The 16,551-nt window shown below is 43.1% G+C and overlaps 1 long non-coding RNA gene across 3 annotated transcripts in view; it reads left to right on the forward strand.

Moving 5' to 3' along the window:
* Window positions 1-2,220: 2,220 nt before the first annotated feature.
* The window catches only part of LOC137622676 (uncharacterized), a 60,313-nt gene continuing 45,982 nt past the window's right edge, over window positions 2,221-16,551 (forward strand). For 2 of the 3 annotated variants that reach the window (XR_011040458.1, XR_011040457.1), the window contains exons 1-2: window positions 2,221-2,260; window positions 4,595-4,668. This is a non-coding gene — a long non-coding RNA (uncharacterized lncRNA). The remainder of the gene's footprint in view (window positions 2,261-4,594; window positions 4,669-16,551) is intronic. The other variant, XR_011040459.1, reaches the window with a different exon arrangement.

Below are 16,551 nucleotides of genomic sequence, written 5' to 3' on the forward strand. Positions count from 1 at the left end.
TGTAAAATGAAATATAAAGCCTATTAGAATGACTGACTGATATGTACCTTGCTATTTGACCTCGTCTTGTCCATTTTCATTAATAATCCATTCACTATGAATAGGTGTAAAGAAATAAACCAGGGGAGTCGTGTAAAGCCTAAGTAATGTACGTAACAGAACAACCATTTATAAGTGTTTCTTATATTATACTATTAAGTGGGTCAGGCTTAATTACTTTTTAAAAAAACATTTATTGGGAAAAACTAAAGAACGCCAGAAGACAATAAGAGTATGAGGAAACTGAATGGCTAAAGCGTCTTATACATTTGATAGAACGCTCATGGGTAATGAAAGTCAAATGACAATATAATAAATATTTAAATATCGTGCAGTTTCAAATCTGTACAACTTGTGATGAAAGTCTTTCATGATTTCATATTCACATTTCCTTGGGAACTTATCCGTGTATAAGCGACGCCTTTTATGTATTGCCAACGTAAGCAAGGAGAATTCCAATACACTTTATGTATTTTTAATACAAAATTTAGAAAATGTAGATCTTTATTCTCTATAGATTACGTATAATTCTTACTAAGTATCAATTTAGCCAAAAAGATATATTTCTCTATAAAGTTTTGATTGAAAAGACAATAGTTTCCGCATAATCTATTCACTTCACAGCCATTATTTAGAGTTCTTTTAGTCTAATTATGATATATGTTTGGCTGTTTATAGAGGCTATTTTGGTACTATTATACATTCATATATTAGAATATATTATAAATTTGTCAAAAATTACGTGACCAAAATAAAAGAATGATCTGTGCATGTTCATTTTAAGCTCTAAATCTTTAAAATAAACTAAAAGAAATTGCTCAGGCAGATGAAATAAATTTTCAAATATCGTAGCATTTCTCAGTCAAGGCAGCCAACACAAACATTTTATGAAGGTAAATAAATCGTGAACGGGTCCCTTCTTTGACATTATATAAGATAACAATAATGTAATGATAAGTAAGTATGGTGTAATTACACCCTATTATATGGTAATTTTCTCTTCTATTTAGTCAGCTTTGTGAAAAGTTATTCTGTAGCTTGTGGTAATTTTGGTTCTCTTTCACTGTGTAGACCCCGTAGTTTTTGTTATTGCCAAACAAAACATTCCAGCTGTCTTTTGAAATATCTATTTCTATTAAAGTTTAGTAATATTTTACCATTAAAAACAAAAAGCAATTTAATATATTTTCTTATTCAAGAACGGTTAATGCTTTAATACATATATTACATTATTTTTTTTAAATTAACAAAAGTTTTTCATTAGCATAGTTTAAGCGTCGCTTGTTTCCAATATTTACCAATAGATGGCCTCAACATGCATTTTTAGCATAAAAATAAAAATTTAGATTTATGAAATTTTCTCTTACATATAAGTTTAAACACAATATGTCCTATCATAATTGCTTCTAGTACACATGTATATTTTCCTTTTAATGATATAAGGATTTTTATAGTTCACATAAAGACGAATCTGTCATTTATATGTTTTGTCATTCACATTTTCTATAGCCAGTTCAAATTCCCAGTTTCATTAAACAAGAGCCTGTCACCTGTCGTCAGGATTGCCAGGTTTTCCAAATGAGAAAAGGCCAAAGTCTGATCAACTGCAGCTTTAAAAGGCCAACCTAATAGTAGAAAAATGCCGAAAAATATAGCATTTAAGGCTAACCAATCTCAAAAAGGCCAAATTTAGGTATTCAACACGAAAAAACCCAAATTTGGAGTTTTTTTTCTTTTGCCTGTAAAAGGCCTACTTGGCAACCTGCCTGTCGGCCAGTCACTTTCAGTCCAGTGTTACCAGATATGGGGATTTATCACCAGATTTAGGATTTTGGGTGTCTGATGGGGATATTCTGTACAAATACCTATGAAGGGGAAACGAAGATAAGTAAAACTTTACAGTAATTTCTATTATGTAAAGCTTGCATAATCAGAAGGAAATATACTTTTGTAAATCGGGATTTTTGGGGATGTTTGGGGGATTTTTTATCATGTTTTGGGGATTTTTAGACTAATCCATCTGGCAACACTGTCAGTCTGTTGTGTTGATCAATTCGTTGTTAGTATTCCAACCCCCTTGGCAGTTTGTTATGTATACGTGTCCTTTCAAATTTATAGTGATTTGCAGTTGCACCATGAAACCTTAACGAAGTCTGGTTGCTAAGGACGAAATGTATTTACATGAACTTGTGTTAAGAGCAATTATGCTTTATTTTATTAGGTAAGCAAATGACAACAGGGAGTCGGTTTTATTGACAGTGGTAATTTGTGTTAGGACCAGTGTTCTATGTAGGCTCTAGACCTGAATTGCTTGGTAAAGAATATGTTTTACTCTTCCATGTTTGATATAACTCTGTCTGAGGATATTATTGGGTCTTTAATACAGCTCATGGTGTTATTGCATTAGTTGCCATTGTTTGATACTCAAAATACTGTACACAGTCGCTTAGACCATTATAAAAGCAATATTCTATTACGAAAAATTACCATATTTTGAATACCATAAATCTCGGGTGCAAACAAATACTAACAATAATAATAATAATTGTTCAAAGATTGAAGCCAAATTTAAATCTGAATGTTCGAATAGAGTGCTACCAGTGTAGCAGGAAAATTTTTCCCCCTGACTGAAATTCCCCCCGGGAAAATTTGCCTAGGATCGATTCCCCCCCCCCCCCCCGGAAAAGCAGCCCAGGCTGTTATCTCCCCAGGGGGAATTTCAGCATTAAGATATTTTTCCCCCCTAGGCCATTTCTCTCCCACCTTCCCTCACAGAGAAACTATTTTGATGAATTAAATCAACGGTCAGTTTGACAAAATATTAGGTATATATATATATATATATATATATATATACATACACACACATACATACATATATATATATACACACTCACACAATATTACGCAACGTTACCAATGTTACGATGCTATTGCTAACGTTAGCAATGCTACGATAATAGTAACGTGTATTTTAAAGCATTTTTCCATATACCCTTTACGCAAAATATAAAAAGGTACAAAAGGGTACAGAACCTAACAAACCCACCTAACCTAACCTAGAAGTTCCCAAGTCACAACCCCTAGCCGCGGGCAAGCCCCTGGACCCCCTTCCCAGGTCACAAGCTTGTACTGGCAAGTGGTAATGTTGAACTGCGCACTCTAAAAACATTAGAATTAAAGAAATTAATGACACTTTTATGACCCAGTGTAATGGTTACCTCTGTGACGGTCTGAACCAACCCCCGGTCTCACAATACTCCTTTATAATCTGTGCATGCGCGAACATTTTGTAAACTTCCGGCCAGTCTGAAATGGCCCCATCCATGCTTCTTCAACATGTGCCATTGTTATTGCTCGCGATGGACGTCTCAGAAAGACGAACACAGCGAATGGCATTATTCAGAAAGAAATGTGAACATATTAAAACTTATTTATCAACTGGTAAGCATGTACCAGGATTGATCAAGAACCAGCAGAGGACTGTTAGGGCTCAGTCATTAAGCCACATTTGGGATGGTGAAAGTTAGTGTCATTATTTTAATACGCTGTATTTAATTCTTGACTTATTTTGATTATTATCTCTCTCTCTCTCTGTCTCTCTCTCTCTCTCTCTCTCTCTCTCTCTCTCTCTCTCTCTCTCTCTCTCTCTCTCTGTAGAGGAAGGGGAACTATGAGACTAGGGGATTTCCCAGTACGCGTCTGCTACGTACCCAGAATTCCCTTGTTAGCCGCGCATGCGCAATAATGTCAAGGAGTATTGTGAGACCGGGGGTTGGTTCAGACCGTCACAACCTCCACCAAGCAAAGGGGGAATCTTGGCCCAGATGGGAAAATATTATCCTGGGACAAAGTTTCCCCGGGGGGATATATATCCTAGGCCATATTTCCCCCAGGGAGGAATTTCGGACGGGGGGGGGGGGGGGGGGGGCAGACCATTACACTGGTATTGCTCTACCTGAAGATTTATTATTTTTTCATGTAACCTATAACGTGGGCCCGTGAGCTTGAGCTTGCTCCCTGGTTAGATTAGTGACCTGCTTTCTTACCAGGTTAGGTGTGATTAGGTTAGCTATTAATTAGATATTAAAAACATGACGGCAAAGTTGTTGGAGAACCATGTGTTCGAAAAGGGTCTTTTTGTGTCGATGATTGTCAATGCGTTTTCACTTACATAAGTACTATACTTTAAAAGCCTAGTGTGATTTCAGCAACACTCCAAAACTATGGATTTGCGCCGATAATCATCATCAGATTTTCTCAAAGAACCTGAAAAAATGCCAGATAAACCATTATCCACTGGGAATTATTGGCAACTTAAGCAAATTTACCCAGCTCACATGGTGCATTGTCTTTGCTAGTACTTGTGTGTTTGTAGCATCCTAGATAGGCTACCTGCATTTGATTCTTTAAATTTACATTGGTATGGCTCCAACTTTAGCCTACTTTAGTTTTCATCTCTAATTTTACATTTTCCTGGCCATAACTTGATTTTAGTTGTTTGCTCCTTTCTTTCATCTGACTGTCTAAACTTTTTTTTTTTTTTACTCCATAGGGCAACTGCACTATTTGGCCATTGGTATAAAATGACTCCTATATCCGCATTGCTGAACCCTGTCCCAAATTCAGGTACAGTATACCTTCATCCATGTATAACATAAAGACTGGGATGTTTGATTAGTTAGGACACTGTATCTTGGCTATCGCAAGTAATGTACATTGTGGTACCACCCCCATGGATTAGCAGAGATACTTAAAGTTGGTTAGGATACTGAGATGTTGATGTGAGGTTTCCATGTTAATAAGAGATGGTTCACAGGTATTTTTGGGGTTACCTTTATTCATAAATCAAAACCCATATACAGTATTTTATTAGATGTTCGGGTATTTATGTTGTACTTTGTAGTATAATTGAAGAGCTCCCACGAGTGATCGTGAACATTGCATGCTCGAAACCCACCACCAGTCTCAAAAATAAGCAATGGACTTAAAAAACATAAGTGGGGTTTACATTTTGATCTATTGATATGCCAGTTATCATGCTCGGCACCCATTAGCCATATAGAGAAACCTGCCAAAACCATCATGTTTCGTCCGTTTCTTATAACTAATTCCTGTTTTGACTAGAAATTGAACTATCATATATTTACCAAAATTTAAAGGTAAATATTACATTAAACTGATAAATTGGTAATGAATTTTGTTTGCGGTTGAACTATATAAAAGTTAAATTTTAAATACACCTAATTTTAATTTTATATTGTCAGAAGTATGTGGTTATTCATGTCCTTATAACTTTATCCGTGCAACATTTGGAAGTACTAAGATGTTCCACTAGAAAGAACATGACATCCTAGATTAGTTTAAGAAAATTATTGGATGATTGTTATTGATGTAGCATTCTTGATAAGGACACAGCATTCTAGTTTAGATCAGGCAAAATATGGTGTACTTTATCGATGTTTACTAGTGATATCACACTGGTAAATATGTGTAGGTTAGTCTGCCATTGTTTTAAGTTTATGCTTGGCATAATGAACAACTGACAGTTCTTGGGTTGCCAGTTGGCACTGTATGGTTATTGATACTGTAGATTGTTTGATAGAATTACAGTTTCAACTAGGAATGGGTGCTGGATCTAGAAATAAATTATATGTACCTTATATAGTGTGCTTCAAATGAATTTGACTATTTTAAACACAAGACTTACCCGGTAGTTATATATATAGCTTACGTCCCTGACGTCAACGGCAGAAAATTCGAAACTCGCGCCAACCGCCAGTTGGATAGCCAGGTGTACCACCCCTGCACCCTAGCGAGGTACCTGGGAACCATTCCAGTGACCCTCATATATTCCCTGCCGTCGCTAGCGGCCACACGTGAATTCTACTCCGTCATTACTGATCGTTTTTTTTTTGGTGAAGTAAAAATCTTTGGTTATTGACTCCCGCTTGTTTTTGATCTCGCTTTGGATATTTCTTGATTTTGTTTGGATTAGATGATTTTTGACCTTTGCTTGTCTGAATTCTCTTAAATTTTTCAAAATTACTTTTAGGTTATGTGTGACTAGTGGGTGTAAGACCCGTATGGCTAAGGCCTCTCTTGACCCCCATTCTCTCTGTGTTGCATGTAGGGGTAAAGAGTGTGATTTAGGTGATCGCTGTGACGAATGTGTTTTGCTGTCAGAGCATGAATGGATTGATTTTGATAAATACAGGCGTAAACTTATAAGGGATAGATTGAGGCGTAGTTCTTCTCGCTCTTCTAGAGATATATCCTCCTCCCATGTCATTAATCCTATTCCTTCACCTGTAGTGGTAGATCCTGATCCCACTACTGTATTGCAATTGCTAATGAACCTTCACTAAAAGATATGTTAGTGGCGATTCAAGCTCTGGGCGCTAAAGTTGAATCTTTGGCTGCGGACAGGACACAGTTGATGTCCGATGTGCGTCTTTTGAAAGGTGAAGGTGCAAGTGCAGTGAAGTTAAGTGCAGTGGAGGGTGCGCCTGCTCGTGTCTGTTGTCCTCCTAGTCCTAGACCTCTTCCAAGCTCCCCAACCCCCTGGAGAAGGAATGTCGAAAGGCGAAAGGAGACGAGAGACTGTACCAAACGAGCAGACGTCCCCTCGAACGTACCTGTGGGCGCCTCCCAGGACGTTCGCCCTCACCATCGGAAAGATGAGGTTAAGTGTTTTTCGTCGTCTTCGGATGACCCCTTGCCTAAAAGAGGCTGGAAGCTCACTTCCAGGCCTCTTAAGAGGTCCTATGATACGACCTATCAACGTCTTGCTAGTTCTAAACCTGGATGCAGTCACTGGGATTCTCCAGAGCCTTATGAAAGCCCCCCGACCAAACGTCCTTTTAGGACTCTGGACGTTTCCAAGGATCCTTCTGTGCACCCAGGACCAGGCTTTACCTCATTTCAGGCTCCCAAGCAGCCTTCAGACTGGATTTCGCCTTCTAGGCGCTCTATTCCATTTAGCGGTGAGGAGAACGTTATGACCTCATCGCCGTTTTCACAACGTAAGGATCCTAACTTTGTTATTCTTCAAGACATGCGAAGCAGGCTCTCTTCCTTTATGCAATCATACCAGCGCAGTGACAAATCTCGTATCAGCGATCGTGATGGGAGCAGTGAGCCAGGACGTGTTTCCGAGCGTCCTCGTAATCGGGAATCGAAGCTTCCTGCTAGCCGATACGAACGGCCTTTAGGAAGCGATCTTGATCGTTCTCCTAATTCCGCAGTCCACGGTTCTTTTATTGAACGCGATCGAGACTGTGTGCCTGTGCGTTCTTCTAAGAAAGACGTCGGACGTTCTGTTAAACAGGTGTTTGATCGCCCTTCGACTCAGGCTCCTGAACTTCCTACTGAATAGGCTGCCGATCCTCCTCCGGTTCAGACTGCCGAACGTCCTTGCAAACAGGCTACCGAACGTTCTTTTAAACAGGCTGCCAAACGTCCTATTATTCAGGAAGTTTCCCTCTCCGCCAATTATTTTAGTGAGCGTCCTTCAGGTCGCGTTTCCGGGATGGTTACAGTTGAACGAGTCGCTGAACAACGAGCGATTCGTAGTACCGATTGTTTGCCAGTAGTTGACGGCAAGCGTGTTTCTGAATATGATTCTGAACGTCCTTTCCCTGGTCATATTTCGGATGTTAGTTTGGATTACGAGGAGGAGCCTTATCCTTTTCAAGACATCGATGCGGTTAATGTACAGGAACTTCTCGTCTCTGATCAAGCTGATCGCGAGCGTTCGGTTGAGCCGCACGCAACTCTGCCGCCTGTTACTGTTCGCAATGAGCCTATTTCTATTGCGGTTGGCACTCAGATTTTTTCTGATATTGATACCGCTCTTAACCCTACTGCTACCGGAGGAACGTCGCTGGAGAAGGAAGTAGAAGCCCAGCTTTCTCCTTTGGAGTTTGATGACGTTTCAGAAGACGAGGACTCTGTTTCTTTCCGTCATTCGGCTGATCTTAAAAAACTTAAGTTTTTACGGAAGAGTTTTCGGACTTTTTTGTGCCTATAGCGCCGCGCTCTCCTCCGTCTGAGTTTGCTCTAGGCAAAGCCTCTAAGAAGGCCCGTTTTACTAAGATGGTTCTGTCACGTTCGTCCAAGAGAGCTCTTAAATTAATAGGTGACTGGTTACAGTCTAAGGAGGCCTTAGGAAAGACGTCTTTTTCCTTTCCTCCAGCTAGACTGGCTTCGAGGTTGAGCATCTGGTACGAGACGGGAGAAGTTCTCGGCTTGGGGATTCCTGCCTCTGCCCAGGGAGATTTCTCAAGCCTCGTAGACGCTCCTCGTTGGTCGGCCATGAGGAAGACCAAAATTTCTTGGTCCACTTCAGAAATGGACCACCTTCTCAAAGGAATTTTTCGGGGCTTTGAAGTTTTTAACTTCCTATACTGGACGCTGAGGGCCTTGGGTAAAAAAGTTGAGACTTTTAAAGAGGGGGATACCTCTGCCCTGGTCCATTTGATGTTGTGCATGGACAAGGCCTTGAGGGATGGCTCTAATGAACTTGCAGCTCTTTTCCGCAGGCATCCTTAAGAAAAGAGATCAACTTGCTCTTTTCTTTCGCCGGGGGTGACTCCCTTCCAGAAGTCTGAACTCTTATATGCTCCTCTTTCTCCATTACTGTTTCCGCAAGAACTTATCAGGGAGATCTCTGCAGCTTTAGCTCAGAAGGCCACTCAGGATCTTGTCTCCAAGACCGCTAGAAAGGCTTTGCCTTCCTCTTTTATCTTCCCAGCCCTTTCGAGGAAGATCTTCTAGTAGGGGTAGCTCCAGACCTGATGCTAGAAGGAGTAAGAGAAGAGGTTTCAGGGCAGGGCGAAGCAGAGTCTGACTGCTTTCGCCTTCAGGCAGTGGGTGCCAGACTACTCAAATTCTGGCAAGCGTGGGAGAAGAGAGGGGCAGACCAATGGTCTATTCAGATCTTGAGGGAGGGTTACAAGATCTCCTTTCTAGGGAGCCCTCCCCTGGTCTCAGTGCCCGTGGATCTCTCTCCCAGTTACAGAGAGGAGGCAAAGAGGCAAGCTCTTTCGAACCAAGTGTCTCTTATGTTAGAGAAGGGGGCCATAGAGAAGGTTCAGGATATCCGTTCACCTGGTTTCTACAATCGGCTATTCCTGGTACCCAAGAACTCGGGGGGGATGGCGTCCAGTTCTGGACGTGAGTGCGCTGAACAGGTTCATCATCAAAACGAAGGTCACCATGGAGACTTCGAAGTCAGTGTTAGCAGCAGTAAGGAGGGACGACTGGATGGTCTCATTGGACCTTCGGGACGCCTACTTCCACATCCCCATCCATCCGAGCTTCAGACCCTACCTCAGGTTCGTTTTCATGGGAGACGTCTTCCAATTCAGAGCCCTATGCTTCGGTCTTTGCACAGCACCTCAGATCTTTACGAAGCTCATGCTGAATGTAGCAAAGATCTTACATTCAAGGGGCATAAGAGCCTCCCTGTATCTCGACGACTGGCTTCTCAGAGCGCACTCTTACGATCACTGCCTGAAGGATCTTCAGACAACCTTGGACCTTGCGGAAGAACTAGGTCTCCTTGTAAACAAGGAAAAGTCTCTCTTGGTTCCATCTCAAGAGATTTTATATTTGGGGATGACGATACGGAGTCAGATTTTTCGGGCTTTTCCGTCTCCCTCGAGGATAGAGCAAGCCAAGTTGAAACTAAGATCATTTCAAAGCAAGGAAGTTTGCTCAGCAAGGAAATGTATGAGTCTGATAGGAACCCTCTCCTCCTTGGAGCAGTTCGTCCCACTGGGAAGGCTGAATCTTCGTCCTCTCCAGTTCCATCTCAACAGCCATTGGGACAAGGAGAGGGATTTAGAATCGATGTCCATTCCTATCACGAACCCCATTAAAGTCTGCCTTCGGTGGTGGGAGGAATCGGACAAGTTCCAGGAGGGTCTCGACTTGTCAATGAAAAGCCCAGATCTTGTGTTATGCTCCGATGCCTCGGACACAGGATGGGGAGCAACCCTAGACAAATTAGAAGTCTCGGGTCTTTGGACAGAACCCCAGAAATCCTTACATATCAACCATAAGGAGTTATTGGCAGTTCTTTTAGCCCTCAGAAGTTTTGAGGCTTTAGTCACCAACAAAGTAGTTCAGGTCAATGCGGACAACACGACAGCATTGGCGTACATCTCAAAGCAAGGGGGAAAACACTCGATATCTCTGTACGAGACGTCAAAGAATCTCCTGATGTGGGCAAGAGAGAGAAACGTTATTCTTCTCGCGCCTTTACTTTCAAGGGGAGAAAAACGTTATGGCAGACAGTCTCAGCAGACGGAATCAGATCCTTCCAACAGAGTGGACCCTCAACCTACAGGTGTGCAAGAGCCTGTGGCGTCTTTGGGGTCGTTCTTGCATAGACCTCTTCGCAACCTCAAAGACGAAGAGGCTAGAGGCATTTTGCTCCCCTGTTCCAGATCCAGAAGCAGTCCACATAGACGCTTTTCTATTGGACTGGTCCAATCTGGATCTCTATGCATTCCCTCCTTACAAGATCCTGTGCAGAGTAATACAGAAATTTGTGACATCCAAAGGAACCAGGATGACCCTTGTGGCTCCCTATTGGCCGTCAAGAGAATGGTTCACAGAGGTACTGGAATGGGTGATAGACACCCCAAGAATTCTTCCTCTAAGAGCAGATCTTCTCAGACAACCCCACTTGGAAAGATTGCATCAAAATCTCCACGCTCTTTAGTTGACTGCCTTCAGACTATCGAGAGACTCGCTTGATCTAGAGGTTTTTCGAAGGAGGCAGCTCAGGCTATTGCGAGAGCAAGAAGGACTTCAACCATCAAGGTCTATCAATCTAAGTGGAAGGTTTTCAGAGAGTGGTGTAGTCAACTCTCTTTCCTCATCCAGTACCTCTGTAGCTCAAATTGCAGATTTCCTGCTTTATCTTCGAAGGAAGTGCAATTTCTCCTCCTCTACTATCAAAGGCTGTAGGATTATGTTAGCTACTGTGTTTAGGCATAGAAACCTTGACCTCTCTGGCAATAGGATCTGCAAGAGCTTCTCAAGTCTTTCGAGACTTCAAAACGACAGAACCAAGATTCTCCAGCCTGGAATCTGGATATTGTTTTGAAGTATCTCATGAGTGACAGGTTTGAGCCACTGGGTTCAACTGCCTTGAAAGACCTCACTATGAAGACTATTTATGGTCAGTCTTGCGACAGCCAAGAGTGAGCGAGATTCATGCGTTTAGCAAAAACGTTGGATTTCGTAATGGCAAAGCTGTCTGTTCCTTGCAGTTAGGCTTTCTTGCCAAAAACGAACGCCCTTCTCAACCTTGGCCCAAAGCATTTGAGATTCCAAATCTTACGGATCTGGTTGGAGATGAGGTAGAGAGAGTCTTGTGCCCAGTTAGAGCTCTAAGATGCTACTTGGAGAGAACAAGAGATTTACGAGGCAAGTCTGAATCTTTGTGGTGTTCAGTCAAGAAGCCCTCTTTACAGATGTCTAAAAATGCCATGTCTTATTTCGTCAGGCTTTTAATTAAGGAAGCTCATATTCATTGTAATGAATCAGACCTTGGACTTTTAAAGGTCAAGTCTCATGAGGTCAGAGCGGTGGCAACGTCAGCAGCATTCAGGCAGAACAGATCTCTACAAAGCATAATGGACACGACCTTCTGGAGGAGCAAATCCGTGTTCGCGTCGTATTATTTGAAAGGTGTTCAGACTTGTTATGAGGACTGTTTCACTCTGGGTCCATTCGTAGCAGCGAGTGCAATAGTGGGTGAAGGATCCACCACTATGTTCCCATAATCCCAATAACCTCTTCTTCTCTTGGTAATTTTAATTGTTTTTATGGTTGTTTTTGGAGATTGTGTCAGTCTTCCACAATCATTGATTTTGTCAGGTGGTCATGTTTGTGCCTTGAGAGCACCCGGAATTGGTTATTGGAGGAGGTTCTGTCATGATGAGGTTTTGACACCGGTTTGACAGTCCCTTCGAGATCTTCAGCCCCCTGGGAGGATTGCTGGATCTCATAAGGCTAGCAGACATAATGAGGCAGAGTATCATTGAAGTCAGCTTCCTTATCAGGTACGAACCCTTAAATTTTGTTTTAATTAACTCTTAAGTAGAATTCCAGATATGCTAGCTGTCTCTAACCTTCCACCAAAGGTGTTAATCAGCTATATATATAACTACCGGGTAAGTCTTGTGTTTAAAAATTATGTTTTCATTAATAAAATAAATTTTTGAACATACTTACCCGGTAGTTATATATAATTTTAGTCCCACCCTCCTCCCCTCCAGAGACTAGAGGCATGGAATATATGAGGGTCACTGGAATGGTTCCCAGGTACCTCGCTAGGGTGCAGGGGTGGTACACCTGGCTATCCAACTGGCGGTTGGCGCGAGTTTCAAATTTTCTGCCGTTGACGTCAGGGGCGTAAGCTATATATATACAGTGAACCCTCGTTTATCGCGGTAGATAGGTTCCAGACCCGGCCGCGATAGGTGAAAATCCGCAAAGTAGTGACATCATATTTACCTATTTATTTAACATGTATATTCGGACTTTTAAAACTTTCCCTTGTACGTAGTACTGTTAACAAACTACCCTTTAATGCATGTACTACAGCACCCTAAACTAAAACAGGCACAAATATTATAGGCGATTTTATATCATGCGTTTCCTAAACACCCAAAAAGCACGATAAAAAATGGCAACCAATGTTTTGTTTACGTTCATCTCTGATCATAATGAAGAAACAAACTCATTTAGTGTACACATATATGTATAGGTTAGTTTTTGCATCGATTATATTGATTATACAGTATGTTGATTTTTTTTATTACCAATGTTTTACTTAATTTTTCTTAGGACTTCCAAATGAAATGTTTTTCTTTATGACGCCGCCTGAAACGACGGCGTCATAAAGTACTGTACGCTCAGTAAACAACCACGCTCAGAACAAAGAAGGCATTTAACGCGCATTATGAAAGTGATAAATAATGATATTTACAGTAAAAGCATTTACAAAATATGTTATTAGTACAAATATAATTTACCGTATCTATATAAAATCATACAGTACATACTGTATGTAGCAAAGCAGGAAAACAATTTACGAGAGAGAGAGAGAGAGAGAGAGAGAGAGAGAGAGAGAGATTGTTTTACGTACGTAAATGTAAATTTTAAACAAAAAAAATATGATAGGTTACAACATGTAGACTTTTAAAACCTTCCCTTTAACTTAATGCATACAGAACTAAGCTATAAAACAGGCACAAATATTAGAATGTTAGAATATTAAAGTAAAAAATAAAGATAGTTACTGTACTCACCACGAAAGAAGTTCAAGAAAAACTTGAATGATGATGGCGATGAATTTGCTGCACAGTAGAAATGATGATGATGAAGCTGATGATGTGTTCTACTGTGCAGCCAGGTAGTATTTTTCAATATTAATCTTACCCGATGATCATGTAGCTGTCAACTCCGTTGCCCGACAGAAATCTATGGTCGGGATACGCCAGCGATCGCTATCCAGGTGGGGGTGTACACAACAGCGCCATCTGTGAGTAGGTACTCAAGTACTTCTTGTCAACAAGAACTCAATTTTTCCTCTGTCGTGCCGCCGGCAAGACCTACTTGGATACGCTGTTGATTCTGGAGTTGTTGTTCACGATTTGGTGATGTATTTACTCTAGAGTTTAGCCTTCGCTATTCAGGAAGCTTTATCATTAGCTTAGCAAGCTTTTGGAATTAATTTGGATTAATTGTTAACGAACTTTGCTAGATTTTGGAATTCCCCCTTGACTACTTCTAAATTCAAGATGTCTGACCAGTCTCAAGTTCCTAAATACAGGCAGTGTAGTGTTAGGACTTGTGCTAGGCGTCTTCCGAAGGCCTCTTTAGATCCTCACACCGTTTGTTTCAATTGTAGGGGTAAAACCTGTTAATTGGAAGATCGATGTGGGGAATGCGCTGGGCTTTCGGAATTCGATTTTAACGAATTCCTCAAAAATGCACGTAGGTTAGAGAAGGAGAGAATCAGGAGGAGTTCTTCTCGCTCTGTGGATTTTTCCTCTCCCCATGCCCCTCAACCTTTTCCTTCCCCTGTGGTGGTGACTCCCGAACCTGCTACTAGTGCTCAGCCATCCATGGCGGATATGTTGCGTGCCATTCAGGCTCTAGGTGACCGAGTGGAGTCATTGGCTAATGACCGTAATCAGCTCTTGGCAGATGTCAGAGAGCTGAAAGCGAAAAGTGCAGTGGGAAGTGTTAGTGCTAGTGATGTGAAAAGTGTCAGTGTCAGTGTTGCGCATGAGGGTACATCTGTGCGTGCCAGTCGTCCTCCCAGTCCGGGACCTCTTGCAAGCTCCCAAGCCCAGGGGAGAAGCAATGTCGAAGGACCAAAGGGTTCGGCAGGCCTTGATCGGCGCACGGATGTATCCTCAGTGGTTGCGGACGTATCTGTTCAAGATCGTCCCATCCACAAACAGACGAATGAGCCCTTACATTCCTCGTCTGTGGAAGAAGTTTCCAGGAGGAAACGATGGACCAATGTCTCACGACCGCTCAAACGTAAGGTCCCTTCCGAGCGAGTCCAACGGCCCAGGTGTAGCCACTGGGTCAGTTCGGACTCGCTGCAGTCATCTGATGACTGCACACCTCCCAAGAGAGGTAGAGTGGTTCCACAACAGGCCTCTGCTCTGTCTGTTGTTGCTCCAACCACGGTAGACCCTAAGTGGTCCTTGCTGCAGACTATGCAGTCTCAGCTTGCGGCATTCATGCAGGAGTATCATGCTGAGAAGGTTAACACTGCACTTGTTAACCTACAACCCGCCGAGGTTGTGCGCTCAGCAGATACTGCGACTGCCTGCTCCCACACTCCACCTGTGAGAGCTCCACCGATGCGCAGTCCTCCCTGCCAGACGCATGTTCTTGCTGCTGTAGAGCTGCCGGGTTCCAGCACTATGCGGCTTTCTCCGCAACCCATGCGGCATGCGCCGCATACCATACAGCATGCTCCGCATACCATACAGCATGCTCCGCAACCCACCGCAGCCCCACCCACGCACCAGCACTCTGCTTTTGTTGTTGCCAGCTCGCAGACAGACCAGCAGCGGCATGATGTTGGATCCGCAGCTACGCATGCACCCGTTCTGCCGGATTCAGCCGTTCAGCTTTCTGCTCTGCCTTTGCCACTTCCTACTCAGCTTTCGGATGATGGAGTATCGGATGACGAAGCTGCACTCTTGGATGAGCCACACTCTGACTTTGAAGGGCCCAAGTCTACGCCTCCCTCCTTAGACTTTCGTAAAGTCCTTGCCTTGTTCAGGGACTTGTATCCTGAGCAGTTTGTGTCTGCAACCCCTCGCTCTCCTCCCTCCGAGTTTGCTCTGGGCATGCAGTCTGCTGCGCCTGCCTTCACCAAGCTTGTTCTCGCACGATCTTCTAAGAGAGCTTTGAGGGTTATGGGAGAGTGGTTGCATTCCAAGAAGCAACTGGGAAAGACTGCATTCATCTTTCCGCCTACCAAGCTTGCTTCCAAGTCGAGCGTCTGGTATGCCATGGGAGAGGAACCCGGCTTGGGAGTTCCTGCCTCTGCCCAGGGCGACTTCTCAAGTCTGGTTGACTCTCCCCGCAGGTTGGCTATGAGACGATCGAAGATCTGCTGGTCCTTTTCCGATATGGATCATCTGTTGAAGGGAGTCTTTCGTGCCTTCGAGATCTTCAACTTCCTCGATTGGTGTTTGGGAGCGTTAAGCAGGAAGACTTCCCCTTCAGATAGGGACTCTGCCATGCTGATCATGTCCAGCATGGACAAAGCCATCCGGGATGGGTCTGGTGAACTTGCGGCTTCGTACGTGTCGGGAGTGCTCAAGAAGAGAGAACATCTTTGCTCCTTCTTATCGGCTGGTATCACTCCTTGCCAGAAGTCAGAGTTGTTGTTTGCTCCTCTCTCCAAGTGTCTGTTTCCGGAGGAGCTGATTAAGGGGATGGCTGCCTCTCTTATCCAGAAGGATACCCATGATCTGATGGCATCTTCTGCACGTAAGGCTAAAACCTTACCTTCCGTGCCTAGACCCTTCCGCCCTGCAGCAGTGGACACTCCTGCAACTCGGTTCATCCCGCCCTTTCGTGGCAGAACCTCCAGCAGAGGAGGTACCCGTGCCGACAGTCACCGTGGCAAATCCAAGAAGGGTTCCAAGTCCGCAAAAGGCAAGTTCTGACTTTCTTCCTCTCCAGACAGCAGTGGGAGCCAGACTCAAGACCTTCTGGCAAGCTTGGGAGAGCAGAGGTGCAGATGCTCAGTCTGTGAAGTGGCTAAGGGAGGGATACAGAATTCCGTTCTGCCGCAGTCCCCCTCTAGCTACATCTCCCATCAACCTCTCTCCCAACTACAAGGAGAAGGACAAGAGGCTAGCGTTGCAACAAGAGGTGTCGCTCTTGCTACAAAAGGAAGCGGTAGTCATAGTCCGGGACCATCAATCCCCGGGCTTCTACAACCGTCTCTTC

This window comes from Palaemon carinicauda, chromosome 2, assembly GCF_036898095.1.
Source record: "Palaemon carinicauda isolate YSFRI2023 chromosome 2, ASM3689809v2, whole genome shotgun sequence".
Taxonomy (NCBI): Eukaryota; Metazoa; Arthropoda; class Malacostraca; order Decapoda; family Palaemonidae; genus Palaemon; species Palaemon carinicauda.